This window comes from Branchiostoma belcheri, unplaced genomic scaffold (genome assembly GCF_001625305.1).
Source record: "Branchiostoma belcheri isolate BF01 breed outbred unplaced genomic scaffold, Haploidv18h27 scaffold3, whole genome shotgun sequence".
NCBI classification, from domain to species: domain Eukaryota; kingdom Metazoa; phylum Chordata; class Leptocardii; order Amphioxiformes; family Branchiostomatidae; genus Branchiostoma; species Branchiostoma belcheri.
Window position 1 is genome coordinate 1,821,875 of NW_017803909.1, and position 13,555 is coordinate 1,835,429.

A 13,555-nucleotide genomic window follows, 5' to 3' on the forward strand; every position below is an offset into this window, starting at 1 on the left:
CGTGTATCCACAGTCATTTGGGTGACGTTAGTTGATGCGGTGAAATATAGAGAGGAAAGTACACACAAACAGAAGGAAGCACGACTGTATGGGTTTGTGGAAGGTTTTCCCGACATTTTTCAGTAGGGAATGTGCTCCCCGGTCCTTCCGATGATGTGTAAAGCAGCCCGATGATGGGCGCTTGTCGCTACAGTAATTACGACGCCGCCTCCACCACGCGTTATCGGCGATCTTATTAGATCAGCCGGACCCCACAGCTCGTGCCCGTTCACAGAGAAATTGGATCATCGCCCACAAATGACATGTACATTGGACTTTCTCATGTACGCTCACAGAAATTATAGAGTTTTTCAATCACATGGGGAATAGAAGACTCGTCTTCGCGTCTATTGGATGAGGACAGTAGACAGTGATGAATGGCAGCCTTCGGCAATAAGCGCTAACTTCTTTCCGACTTGGCACCGGGAGAACTTTCCAGGGGACCCGTTTACTGGAGGGCAAATATGACTGTGATTTGAATGTGTGCATAAAGGCATTGTCATCTTTTTTTTTATTGTCACGAAAAAAAGTGCTGTGGATTGTTAAAGATGAATCAGTTTCTACCCCGTAGTCAGCCCCGAAATAATATGCTAGAGACTACATGTCCAACATGGCTTCCCGCCAAATCGGGACCTGCCCTCCCAACTGTTACCATGGCAACAAATAAGAGTTATGCTATTGTCGATTGGAATAATCCCAGACAACTTGGTTGTTGCCCCCTGTATCACAGTTTAACATCCACACTAAATCAACATCCAGGGTTACTTCTCAACTGGCCTGTATTTCATTTGGCATGAAAAAATGAATTATGGATATGATGGACGGATTAGCCAACTATTGTTTGGACTTGACGAAATGTTGGCCATTCTTGGACTCAGAGAAGTGACGACGGCCGTCTCTGGTCCGGTCATTTCAACTCCAAACGTCATTTATCTTTCTTGGACATTTGACAATTCTGTAGTCTGTATCTGTATAGCCGGTATAACCACCCTTCGGCGTAGCACACCAGCTTCACAGGCACGCGGCGCGGCGGCAGCTGGCTACATCACACCGATCGACTTGTTACACCGAACACTTGGGCATCTAACTCTAAGCATTGTTTAAGGCCCCTTCTGTGATTTTCTGTGACCGAAGACGTGTACGCAGTCAATGCGAACGCCCAACGGAATACACAGTCGTCTGTAGACAGGTTCTCTGGTATATCCATGCTGTAAATCGTGGGTACATTTCCAAAAGCAGAATATGTGGAGACTTATCTAAAATGATAATCATTGACAAATAGTGCAAGTAAAACCTTTTGGCACCGTACAAAATGAGGCCTATATCTACGTATACCGTTAGTTCTATTCAACAACAGCGTATGTCCAATATTGATCAACTGTTCTTGAGACAATATGAGGGTGCGATGTCGGAACTGAGCGATTATCCACTCCACATTTGTCATGGCGTGCACAATCTCAGGTCGGGACGGTCATGGTCGTAACCCTTCCCATCTTTTTTGAATCCTGTGCGGATGAATAACGCCCAATTACGGCATCGTGTTGACCTGGTGACAGTCCCGGTGCCACCTGACGACCCCTGCGGGAGCACGGCCGGGTGAACACCGCCGGTCTCTGCCCACAGGACCATCCGTCATACACGGGGCTCTGCAGATGTCAACAATACAGCACAAGGTCTACACACACATGTCCCTCATTCTCAGGAATACTGTTAGCAAAAAAGCAAAATGAGAGCGCATCCATCTGGCACTAGAAGAGGATGAGACTGTAGACACATAGCATAAAGATTTATCAAAGATGAACCTAAACCTGACTCTCGTTTTCATCATATTGGACTGATATTCTGTCTGGAAAGGAAGTTGGAATGCTCTACCCATCAAGCCATCTCCCGGTGGTAAAGAATCCACATCTACCTGACCGGTGGGTCAGTTTGTACCATACAGGACTAATGGTTTCCCACGCACGCAGGGCAGTGGTTTAGACACTATAGAAAAGGTATTGTCTGCTTTGGAGGTGTTTTCTCATTTATCTCTCGATAAGTAACAGCCACCTGGAAACACCTGAAACAGGGAAAGGGATCCAGGTGCAGTCACCTGCACAGTAGTTCCTCTTGTCCCAGATCACACTTGGATCATTATTCACAGTTGTGTATCATCAATATACCTGCCGTGCAGGTGATGTGTTAGCGTGATTGGATAACTTGTTACGTCACACTATACACTGTTTTGTTGACAGGATGGCCAGAACAAAACAGAGAAGTCATTTAGCAATGAGGAAAGTCAGATGCTTGCTGCCTTCCTCGGTTTCCCAATCCCTCCCTACATTTCTTCAATATGTCCTCCCTCCGATTTTAAAAATGCGTAGCTGAATTTTAGAAAAAATTTGGAAAATGATGCGAAAGATGATTTTGTTCCAAGTCCACGAGATGCCCCTCAGCGTTGAGCCTGTTTCCCATAAGGCGCAGATGGGCGGTGTCTGCCGGCGTGCCGCCGCAGGAATCCGCCGGCAGAAGGTGACGGCCACAGACAACGTCGGACCTGTCACGGACCTGTCACAGACCCCAGTAAAACACATCATGCCAAGCCTTGCTTTGCTGAATCCGAGTATAATCATGTATAACGTACAGCATCCATAGATTGTGCTCTCTCTTTCTCTCTCTCTCTCTCTCTCTCTCCACTCACTCTCTTTATCTCTCTCTCTCTTTCTCGCATCTCTCATGTGTTTACGTGCACGTGTGTGTGCGTATTTTAAGATTTTTTAAGATGAAGTGCAATACGCAGTCAGTGGTACGACGTATACATGGTATGACAGATCCTGGCTTTGTACCAAGGATGGTCCGTCTGCCCGTGAATCACTGCAGTCGTGACCACTCATCCGGAGAGGGACATTGACCTAGCCAGAGTACTGAGCACTACAGGCATAGTATGTCATCTAACTTTCTTGAACCTGACAGGTTTCACAGTCCGATAGTTTCTTACGTGGAGGACGAGTGTTTTAACATGGCTTTAATCTGTCATTTTCCTTCCTCAGACACTTCCTCAATCATCCTTCTCTCCCCTGTACTTTCGGCATTGTCTCTCCATTCTCCTCATGGACAGGATCTTAAAGGCTAAATAAAGAAGTGAGTGGTTCCACTTCTTGTCTTTGTTGCAGAAATGTCCCCTAGTTTTAGTAGGCCACTGAGCGTTCAGCCAGAAACCAGGGCAGCACACTAGCCGGATTGATTCACAATTTCATTTTGCCGGAGTAATTGGGCTAAAATCCGGGTTAAATACAATTTCGGCAAATTTGGAGAGCGATAATTTCCGAGGTCAGGGTATGTCCTGTTCTGGGCCGTGTCAGAGTAATATACTCCGAATGAAGGCAAGTGGACTAGGTACTTTTAGCTCATGATCTGGACAATTGTTAATCACTACAGAGAAAGTATATTACAAATCTGCTTGTGACAACCATATGTCTCTGTACAATTGACCTTGTTTCGTGTATACAATTAGTTGCATAGGTAAGAACATGTAAATAGTTGAGCAAGTACACACGACAAGTCTGATTTCATGAATCCTCGCGTCTTGAAAAAGCGTCATAATTCCTTTTTATTTGGGATAATCTTGACCCAGAAACAATTCTGATACATCATCAGCTGGGTAACTCTATTGGCCAATCACAGGTCACAGTCCCACACTACGTCATCCACTGCCCTGTATGATTGGCATGATCATAGCACGACTTTTTAAGCGCCAGTCCTCCCCCGACTGACCTTGTCAGAAATGGCGGGATGTCAAGATGTATCCTGCCCACTGACAACCTCTTATTTCCGCTTATGTGTGTCGTAAGCCGATCAGAATTAGCCCCCTCTCTGTGAAGAACCGTCGACACAATAATCAAACCCGCCTGCAATATGAAGTGAGACCAAACCGCCGGACGTCCGCGTCCAACCCCGCGGGCTGGTTTGCCAAGTTACGGTACTGAACACCACAACACCCCCGACGCCTGGGCTTTGATGTCGGGTAGCGGCGGGCTCTGCCGTGCTGACACCCATTACCTGGTGGCGCGTTGAGAAAAGCAATGAAGGGAAATGAGGAATTACCGCGGGGAGTCGTGCGGCCAGGCCGGGGCAGGAGCGGGCTGCTCCCAGGCGATGAAAACCGCAGGTTTTTGATCCGGGCGATCTGGCGTTTGTCAGTGACGTCTGGTCCGGGCAGGTGAACACTGCTCTCATCAAGACTTGTTCATCTGGGCTGACCAGGAGCCAAGCCCGACTGAGAACCCATTGTTTCAAGTTATTGACAGACGATTTCTTTGACGACGGAGACAATTTAAAGGCAGGGCTTCTAATAGCAGTACTGTAGGGAGCTGATTCAGCCCACGGGGGTTCTCCGGGTACTTAGTATATTGGGTGTTCCGAAACCACTAGATTTGAACTGAATGTTCAGTTTGTTATTGGACTCTTTCTGTCCGCAATTTATATCTTGTATATTCGTCTCAAACTGAGAATATTCAAATGATTAAGTGCGATTCTTTGCAATATTCTCATCCATAATGACAGTTAATTACGCCTACTCTGACGAAAATACAGTGCACCACAGTGTATAGCGCCTTTCAGTTATGAAAGCTACTTCCTCTACAGCCTTGGAAGACGAAGGACGAAATATGAAGGCCACGCCCTATTCACAGCACATGTGCGCAGGCGCCATCTTCAGACGCGCCACCATTTTTTAATTCCCGTCCCCCCGAGGACCTCCCAACATTCATCGCGCGTAATTGAACCTGGAATAATTGTTTTGTCTCATGGCGAAGGTGATGACACAAGAATGAGTAGAGTTGTCATTTCCCACGCCGGGTATTAAGGGGGACAATCCCGGGGTCACTCAAGGTCAAAAGGTCGTTACAAATATCCCCCGTCTCTCCAGACAAGCTGGCGTCGCCCGCTGGACATCTCTCCTGACGAAGTCTTCATCTGTAGATCATATAGCCCGGACCCAGGGAGGCGCCGTGTCAACACTGCTCGGCTGTTGATATTATGACGCGTGTGTTCCACACGAAGGTTCTCTGTCATCGTGCCTTTAACAACCTGTTGGCGACGGTTTACAACCTCCCATCGCGCAGGCTCCGGGGAGGTGGAGCGTACACGGGCAGATTAGTAGTCTCTTCCAGACTGCTTGGGCTGCTGTGAAAATTGGTTAAGTAGGGAGAATAATATGTAGCCCTCAAGACGTAAATGTTGGTGAGCCATGGTCGACCAATCATCTTTCTAGCATACTATTCACCAAATTTCGTCAATTTTCACTACCCATGCAGCCCAAGGAGTCTGGTAGAGACTATTGCATTGTAGCCCCACTTCTCATCACATCCCTTACACCTGAACGAAATCTACAGAAATAACTGAACAAACGGAACACAGAAAATACACAAATATACAGAAATGTCGGGCATTGTTGACCTCTCAAATGCACCAGAAATGACTTCTGCGCCGTCAGTCATGTGCTAATAGAAGATTGTGTCTACTAAGAAATCCCAGTCGCTCCTGGCGTAGGCGTTTACAGACGAACATGGGAACTATAATATGGGGATAAGGTGAGAAGTTACAGCGGCCAGGTTTCTGTCAAACATACGGGGTCTATAGCTCCGTAGAAAGGGTGGGGCTTTAGACTTTGTGTCGGTTACCATGGTGACGTGTACACAGACATGGCGACTTTCCACGGTCATGAGTTAAGGCAACCAACTCAGCACAAATAGCGCCCAGGACGAGATGTGTTGACAGAAGGTCAGATACAGTATTTGGTGGAACGTTTGGTTGCGATTGAAAACCAGTCGTAAACACATGAACGCCAAAACATCAATTGTGAAAAATGTCAGTGGTCATCCAGGTGTTTGTTACATGTATAACCTCTTTTACTACACTTCTGTGTCGATACTGCAGATTGCTGATCACCTCTCTCAATGGTACCACACATCTTGCATGTTTCTCACAAACGGTTGGCGAGCAGTCGCTGGTCCTCCGCCAAATATGTCCGCAGACTTTGGCCACTGGCGCCGACTGGTCAGATCCGTCCACTTGTTTTCGTTATTGAATTATACTCTCAATAATTGCATCAGAGTGGCATCTGAAATGAGATGATTTATGCACAACAAACCTTTGGAGAAAACAGCAAAAGAGCGAGGATACAGGAGTTTTCGGAAGCAAAAGAGCGAGTAAATGACAATAAGACAAATAACCTGCCAAACGAGAAAGGATTATAAGTACGAGTATATTGCACCGTCGGTTATGTACATGTAGGCTTGGAACATCTCCAGGGGACCAGGTTGTATTAAGTACAGGATAAACTATGGAGAAGCTAGTGAGCGCACAGTAATCAATAGTGTGTAGAGAAACAAAGTACTGTACACTGTACTACACAGATTCAACTTTCGAATACTTCGTGGCATTCACTGTCCAGTCCTTTGTCTGGACGTGAGGGGGTTTTGGTCTTGGTGTACCAAGATGAGTTGTGAAGGAGTGGTGTTGACAGGTCCAGTGTACATCTTGTCTCTAGTTGCACCTTGATGAGCCAAACATCTATTATGGCTGTGTCTCCACTGGTGTTCGGTTTCGTCTACTTCGTACTACGATAAGGACAACAAATTTAAGCCACCTACAGAAGGAGGCGGCAGCTGTCACAGGTACTTGTCTTTTGCCGGAGTCTGCCGGCCCTCTTAAATCAACATGACAGACTGTTTCTTCTAATTTTCAACATTCTACACCCAAGTTCCCATCGAGCCCACCTCCGTGTCTTGTCTGTCCCAGAGGAAATCTATTTGTTTGGAATGCCGAATCTCTCGCTAATTCCCGCTAGCCTTGACAGACTAAGCGCCTCGTCTTCTGCGGAGGTCCGAGCCCTGAGAACCCGCCGTCCTCTCGCTGTGGAATGTACACTGTTTGGGAGGGCAAGCCTGCTCTTAATTCGCTCTAGCCTTAAGCCATCCACTCGACACTCGATGTATCGCCCCAATAGTCAAAACTACTAATTATCGCAGGCGTCTGTGGAAATCGATCCTGCCACAGTGTTTGTTACTGTGCCTGATTGTACAAAAGGGAGGCGACTCTCACCGCCAGATTCAATGCCAAGGGCAGAGAACGGGCGGTAAATACGTCACAGGTGTCCGGCCGGGGACGTCAGCAGCGCCGGGGGATCTTCAACGAGATCTGACCGCTCTTTTCTTTGTACAAAAAGTGAAAAAAAACTTATGTTCAGTAGACTCGTGCATGTTCAGTATTATCTTGAAAGTTCATCTGTGTTGGTAGAAGTTATTACGAACAGTTTAAACTGTAACATTTGGGGGTAAGTCCGATGCCTTGTGTTGGAAAGTACAGTTTAAACGGCTTCATCATGTCCAGTATTGTTCACGTCCAGGCAATCATCTCATGCATTGTTCAGTATATTTTATATGACTTTCAATAACTCAACTATTTAGGCAAGTAATAAAAATTACTCAACTTTTATATGACTTTTGATAACTCAACTACTTAGGTAAATGATTCTCTAAATCTTATTGATGACTTTGCTTAGTGGCGTGCACATAGATACAATTAAATTTCTCCGAAAACCAGTCGGATTATTACATATCATATTTTGATGGATAAAGCCATTGGTAAAGATCTTCTTGCCGTAGTACACATATAGCATGATGCTTCATGAAACAGTTGCACGTACTTCAGTCCGTACTATTGAGTTGTCTTTTCTCATTTCGAGTGTCGTTGGCAAAAGCAAATGTTTCTATCATTATCTATTATTTCGTTTGTAAGTTTCTACGTCCACATAAAGAAGTCTCCAAACGAACGCGACCATTGTGACACCCTCTCTCTGTATTAACAGTAGTGACAACGACGTCACGTAAAGGATCAACAGATATGATCTAAAAGAAAACGCCAATATGAAAAGTGGGAAAACTGTTAGAATATGACTTGAAAACAAAATTGTCAAAGACCAAAACGCGTTAAGAAGAAACTAAAAATCGTTGAGTTGAAACTGACCGGCGGCACCCTGCCAACAGTGGTTACAGAATACCCATTCACCTGTTGTACCCCCAGTAATGGCGGATTACTTTATTAGTGTTTTGCGCTCATATTGCACTTTGTGAGGCCTCTTAACCCCCTAAGGAGAGTTAAAAGGTCAACTATTGACACACAAATCGGTCCTGTATGTGCAGAAAAGTGCCCGGAGCCCCCTCTCCCTCCCGGGGTAACTTACACTGACGAGATGCTGTGATAAGATATCTTATTTATAGTAGATATGTCAGTATACATATGTCTGTATGGGGCAATGTAAAAGTAGAGGGTAGTTGTGTAGTCGGTGTTCTGGACCCAGATTTGCACAAGACCCAGGTTTCAGTGCTTCACATGACATTTAAACTTTAGTGCGCATAGGACGTTTAACCGTATTTCCCAACGAAAGGGACCTGGTAGATAAAGGGATGTCAGGCTAGTGTTTGCGGAAAACCTCACCTCAACTACTTTAAAGAACCCAGCACACTTGGGAACATCGGTCTACTGAGACCAAACTGACGCCGTCGGTGTTTAATGGCTTAAATCGACCTCAGAGTGTACGTGCCATCTCCAGGTACATCATGTGGCACAGAGTTCAGTTATTATTGAGTTAAGGTCCATCTAGGATAATACCTTCTCGCTGTTTTGATACTGTCCTCTGAGAAAAAAAAACGAATATCACATGGTAGAATTTTTTACAGCACATTATGGTCGTGTTTTCCTCGTCTATATCGATATACCTATACGTAAAATATATTTTGGCCCCTCTTATAGTTATTGTTTTTGTCAATCAAATTAAGAAAGGTCCATGAATCGCTCAATGATATGATGCTTATCATGTACTTTTCCGTTCCTTGGCTACGGACTGTGAAAAGTCATGTCAAGTCAAAGTTTATTGCAACAATTGTAGCAGGTACAATGTATGGCAGATAATCAGACAACTAGCTGGGATGGCCACATCTTGGTTCAACGGGAAGAATGTTGAATAGAACTAGTGAACTACTGACTAAGAGCTGGCTAGTGCCCCTCTACAAGTACGTGCTAAGCTAAGCCATACTATGTTTATAAAGGGAACAGTGAAAATGTAGGAGTGCTGTAAGCACAATTGTCACCTCGCCCAGCCCCGCCGTGCGAGCCTGACCCTTTCCACAGCGCCGTCACCCCGCATTTCTCACCTGCGTGCCGCTGACGGGACAGGTGTTAACGGTTCCGTCAGTCGCACCTTTAATTGTTCCAAGGTTGTGCCCCTATAAATTCATCACAGGTGGTTTTTTGCTCGGGGGATTTCGAGTCGCGTTTGATATTTTCTGGATCCGTCTCTCTCTATTCGCGTCAAGCGGGCTTCTTCGCACGCATGGCGCCTTCTGGGGGACCGACTGAAAAATTGTCTGAGAAACCCCGATGCGCATAAAATATACTATAACTTCAAACTTAAAGGTAGCAAACCATAATTCTCATCGATACAATACGAAAACCGTTTGGATATTCATTTTTGCATACCTGCATTTCCTATTGCCCTCCCTGGCTGCAATAACGCCAAATATATGCACATTCTTTCCGACCAGGTATTATCGTTGTGTACTTTACGATTTACCGCACGCTTTCCTTAAGCCTCGCCCGTGCGGACCCCATCTGCCACATCATGTACCTGTCACAGGTGTTCTCTAATACACAAGATTAAGGGAGATGAATTGCTGGTGTCTATGCCTCACTTATTTCTTACTGGATCATCGAAAGACTTCCCCGCGATCTCCTGAATCTTTAAACACAGTTCAGACACCTTCGTACGGTCCTAACGACAGTCATGATTCTTCCATTCTTACTTTCGAAACTAGTACTGTACATTTGTGGAAACTAATTACAAATTTAAGTTGATTATGATACACACGTTGGAATTTCCAACTACATCTATGCATGCTGACACCCCAAATAAAAAAAATACAAACCTGCACAATGTGGTACAACTGTAGGTTTCAATGAACTGTGGTTTGTTCCCTCTCTTCGTTAGTCTTTGACAATACCAACGGTTTAACAAACATGCGTTAAAATCGGTGAAATCAAGGATTTAAACCTTCTTGGTGTCATACAATCCGTGTTAGGGTTTGTTTATTTCATAGAAGCATAGAGTAAGCCACCACACAGTCATGTTCAATTTTTCCGTTGAATATGTTTGTGTATATGTTATGTATCTTGACTTAAAACAACATGAAATGTAGATCTTGTAGTATCATGCGGCATTGAAAACCTTAAATAGTGCCCAGGGGACATTTGTTGCATTTGAACCCAGTTAGCTTCCGTAGTACCATATGCAAGAATGTACTTTTAGGGGTAACTCGTTTCTTCTTCTTTCGTTGGTTGGGTTGGTGTTCATTTTGCTAACTGTTGATGACTGCTAAGCGGCGTTGTTCCTTGAACAATGTACTTCATTTTGTTTATGTCTGTTGTGCTCTGTTGATATGTGCTGTGCTCTTTCATACGCCTCCGGATGGCATTAACACACGGAAGTTGATGTAGAGTGTTTATTTGTTTGTGGCCCCACGCTGAGTTAGCTTGACAAAAAAAGTAACAACTATACAGACTTTGGTACGCATTAACTGAAAGGTATATCTTCTTCCGATAAAGTAGCTTCCTTGGAGATAGTTCGTTTGATCAAACAATTTTACTAGAGATAGACGTATCTCTTGACTACCAGTCCATACAGGTTACTCACCTGTTTGTGTAGCAGCTAAATTACACATATTAAAATGTTCGGATTTCCTTCAACCACCTGCTCACGGTAATGAAAGTGTCTGAGAGGAAACACTCGTTTGGTGCGAGATTCGCCGCCGCAGAATTTACGGCAACCGTAACGTTACCTGTGGAACCGATGCTTTTCATTAGCGGTTGACAAGTTTTTATCACGTTGTTGTCAACTCCTGTGTTTTCCTGTGTTCTGAGACACGAACACTTGTTAGTCAGAAAGGATATGGGTAAAGTACCTGATTAGTCCCATTTTAGCGTCTCATATCCCCCAGTACGTAAGCATAGACGTACTTTTAACAGGTGCAGCTGGCGATAGATCCATCTGTTAACATGGGCTGGATGTTTCCCGAACGGCCACAGGTGCGCACAATCTGAGATCTTAACCAAAATCTAGCCTACTGCAACTTTACACTTCAAATCAACTATCCAAATACTTGTGTTGTTTGCTTTTTTCAGCCCCGTTTCCCGCTGAAACACACACAACAAAGATAATGCCGTCGAACTTTCGATAAGACTTAATCTAATGCTGTGGCTCAGTGTGTAAGCTGTTATACAGCGTGAGGTGATTTTAGGTATGGTATTGTCAGATTCATATAAATATCATGTATCAAACAGTTTCCTTTAACATTAAGGTGTATAACCTAGCAAAGCCCACCCTTAAAGAACTTTTGCCTTTCTCGTTCTGAGAATGAGGGCTGTATGAACACGTACATAAATGATTCTTTACACTGAACGGATGTAATATAAGGTCTGCTTCTCGGCACAGATGGACTGAATCGACGGACGCAAATACACTGATGATTATTTATTGCACATACAAGATATCCTTCTTACTTGTGTATTGAACATTGTTATAATCTCTGTACAATTTGGTCGATAATCTTCTTTTGTAAGGAATTACTATATGCAGCAGCTGTACAAGTCTCTGGCACGACGTCTTCTTGTATATGGAAGATACAGACTTTTCGTAACTATCTTACAGGCATGTGAATAAAAGAAATACGTTCTATGACCATACAATAGATATCTACCAAGCATACGTACAAACCAGGCGATATCTAGTGGTGTTTGTGTGCTTCCAGACTAAGCCAACGTTAAGATTTTTACCGTACACGAATCCTGTTGATTATTCCTGGTCAATGCGATTCAGATAGCTAAACAAACGACTAAAACCTTCTTCGGTATGGTTTAGAGCATGTAAATTTTTTTCATGGTAAAAGTGCAGTTTTAAGTACCACTCGACCATATCCTGATTCATCAATGTATTTTTCCTCATCACAATATACTATATACAATGTACATCACTATAACCGACTTTTACTATCAACTAATGATGAGATACCCTGCTGACCACATGACAATTTCAAAACAATAACTTATTTGGCACCAGTGCTCTTTCTCTGTCGTTACATATAAATAATCTTGGTAATATGTAGTTGATATTGTACAGTATCTTTTTTTACTACAGTGGAGGACGCAGTGTGTCTTGCTGGTGCCTGCAGCGAAGTAAATGAAGAAACAACAATGAGTTGAGAATACAGGAAAGCTACAAGACATACATGCTTTTCATGGATAGACAAAAGTTCGTTCAAATTTCGTGGATGGACTCAAGTTCGTTCAAAACACAACTAGGAAATAACCAAGATTAAGCAAAACATATTTTATCACGTTGAATGAATGATGCTCAGACAGTGAGTCTTCCACATACCTAGATGAGAATATCCTGTGCCGCGACTATCCACAATGGCACCACCTGATGTCGTTCTCTTCTGTAACAAAAATACGACATCTGGTTAGTGAAGAACATCCCAAACAATGTTCATAGATAACTAAACGGGAAATAATCCAACAGTCCCACTCATTTTCTGTCGTTTTTGGGTGCCTGCTACATATTTCTTGCTTGTGATAAGTGATAAAGCGTCCGTGCACATGAACACTGTTTTGTCCGTAATTCTGCTATTTCAACGTCAACTTTGAGCCTTTTAGACGTACAATCCTTTCTTTTGCATTCTTTGGGAAAGTCTTGCAAGAAAAGAGGCTCACTAAGCACCGGAATCTTCAGCGCGCGCATAACGGTGGCTCCCGATTGTTGTTTCAGCACCAAGGAGAGACACCAGGGCGCGGAAATGCGGCACTTGGTGAATTGCATGTATGCGGTCTTCACATCTCTTTAGCATCACGTTTATTGCAACTTTTCGTGCACAAAAGCAAGGACTTTTACACAACCGCTTCTTTTTCAGCTGTAAAATTCAAGTGGTTGTTTTTGTCTACGTCTGGCCATTCTTAACGAGCAACGCTGAAATGAGGGTTTTCACGGTTAAGCTGTCAGATTTCTCTCACGCAAATTCTTCATCTCTAAACAGAATCTAGGCACAGACAAATAATGCCGATTCCGTGCCCGTAATGATATTTTACGACAGGGCTATAAAAAAGAGACTAAAAGGTAAAACTCATTACACTTTTGCCCCCTGATTGTAAAGTTTGATAGGTGTCACCGCCTGTTCCAGCGACACGATGGGTCGTAAAACGCTTCACAAATTGACACTCCCGCATCAATCATCCAAATGTCTAACAACAACAAAACTGTCACTCTGTCTCAGCCCCTGTTGTAAAAACACTGCCAGCAATTAGGCTTGTAAAACAGCTTTGGGCAAGTTTTCCACTGATATCGATAGAAAGACTGTAGGTTTTCCAAACGTTAATTAGAAGGCAAGCTGGAATAGTTTAATCCAAGCAAATTTAGGTGACGTGAGAA

The 13,555-nt window shown here is 43.9% G+C and overlaps 1 protein-coding gene across 1 annotated transcript in view; it reads left to right on the forward strand.

The window, feature by feature from the left end:
• Positions 1 to 13,555, forward strand: part of LOC109473640 (lysosomal protective protein-like) — a 76,563-nt gene that overhangs the window by 9,892 nt on the left and 53,116 nt on the right. The gene's annotated exons all lie outside the window — the stretch shown is intronic.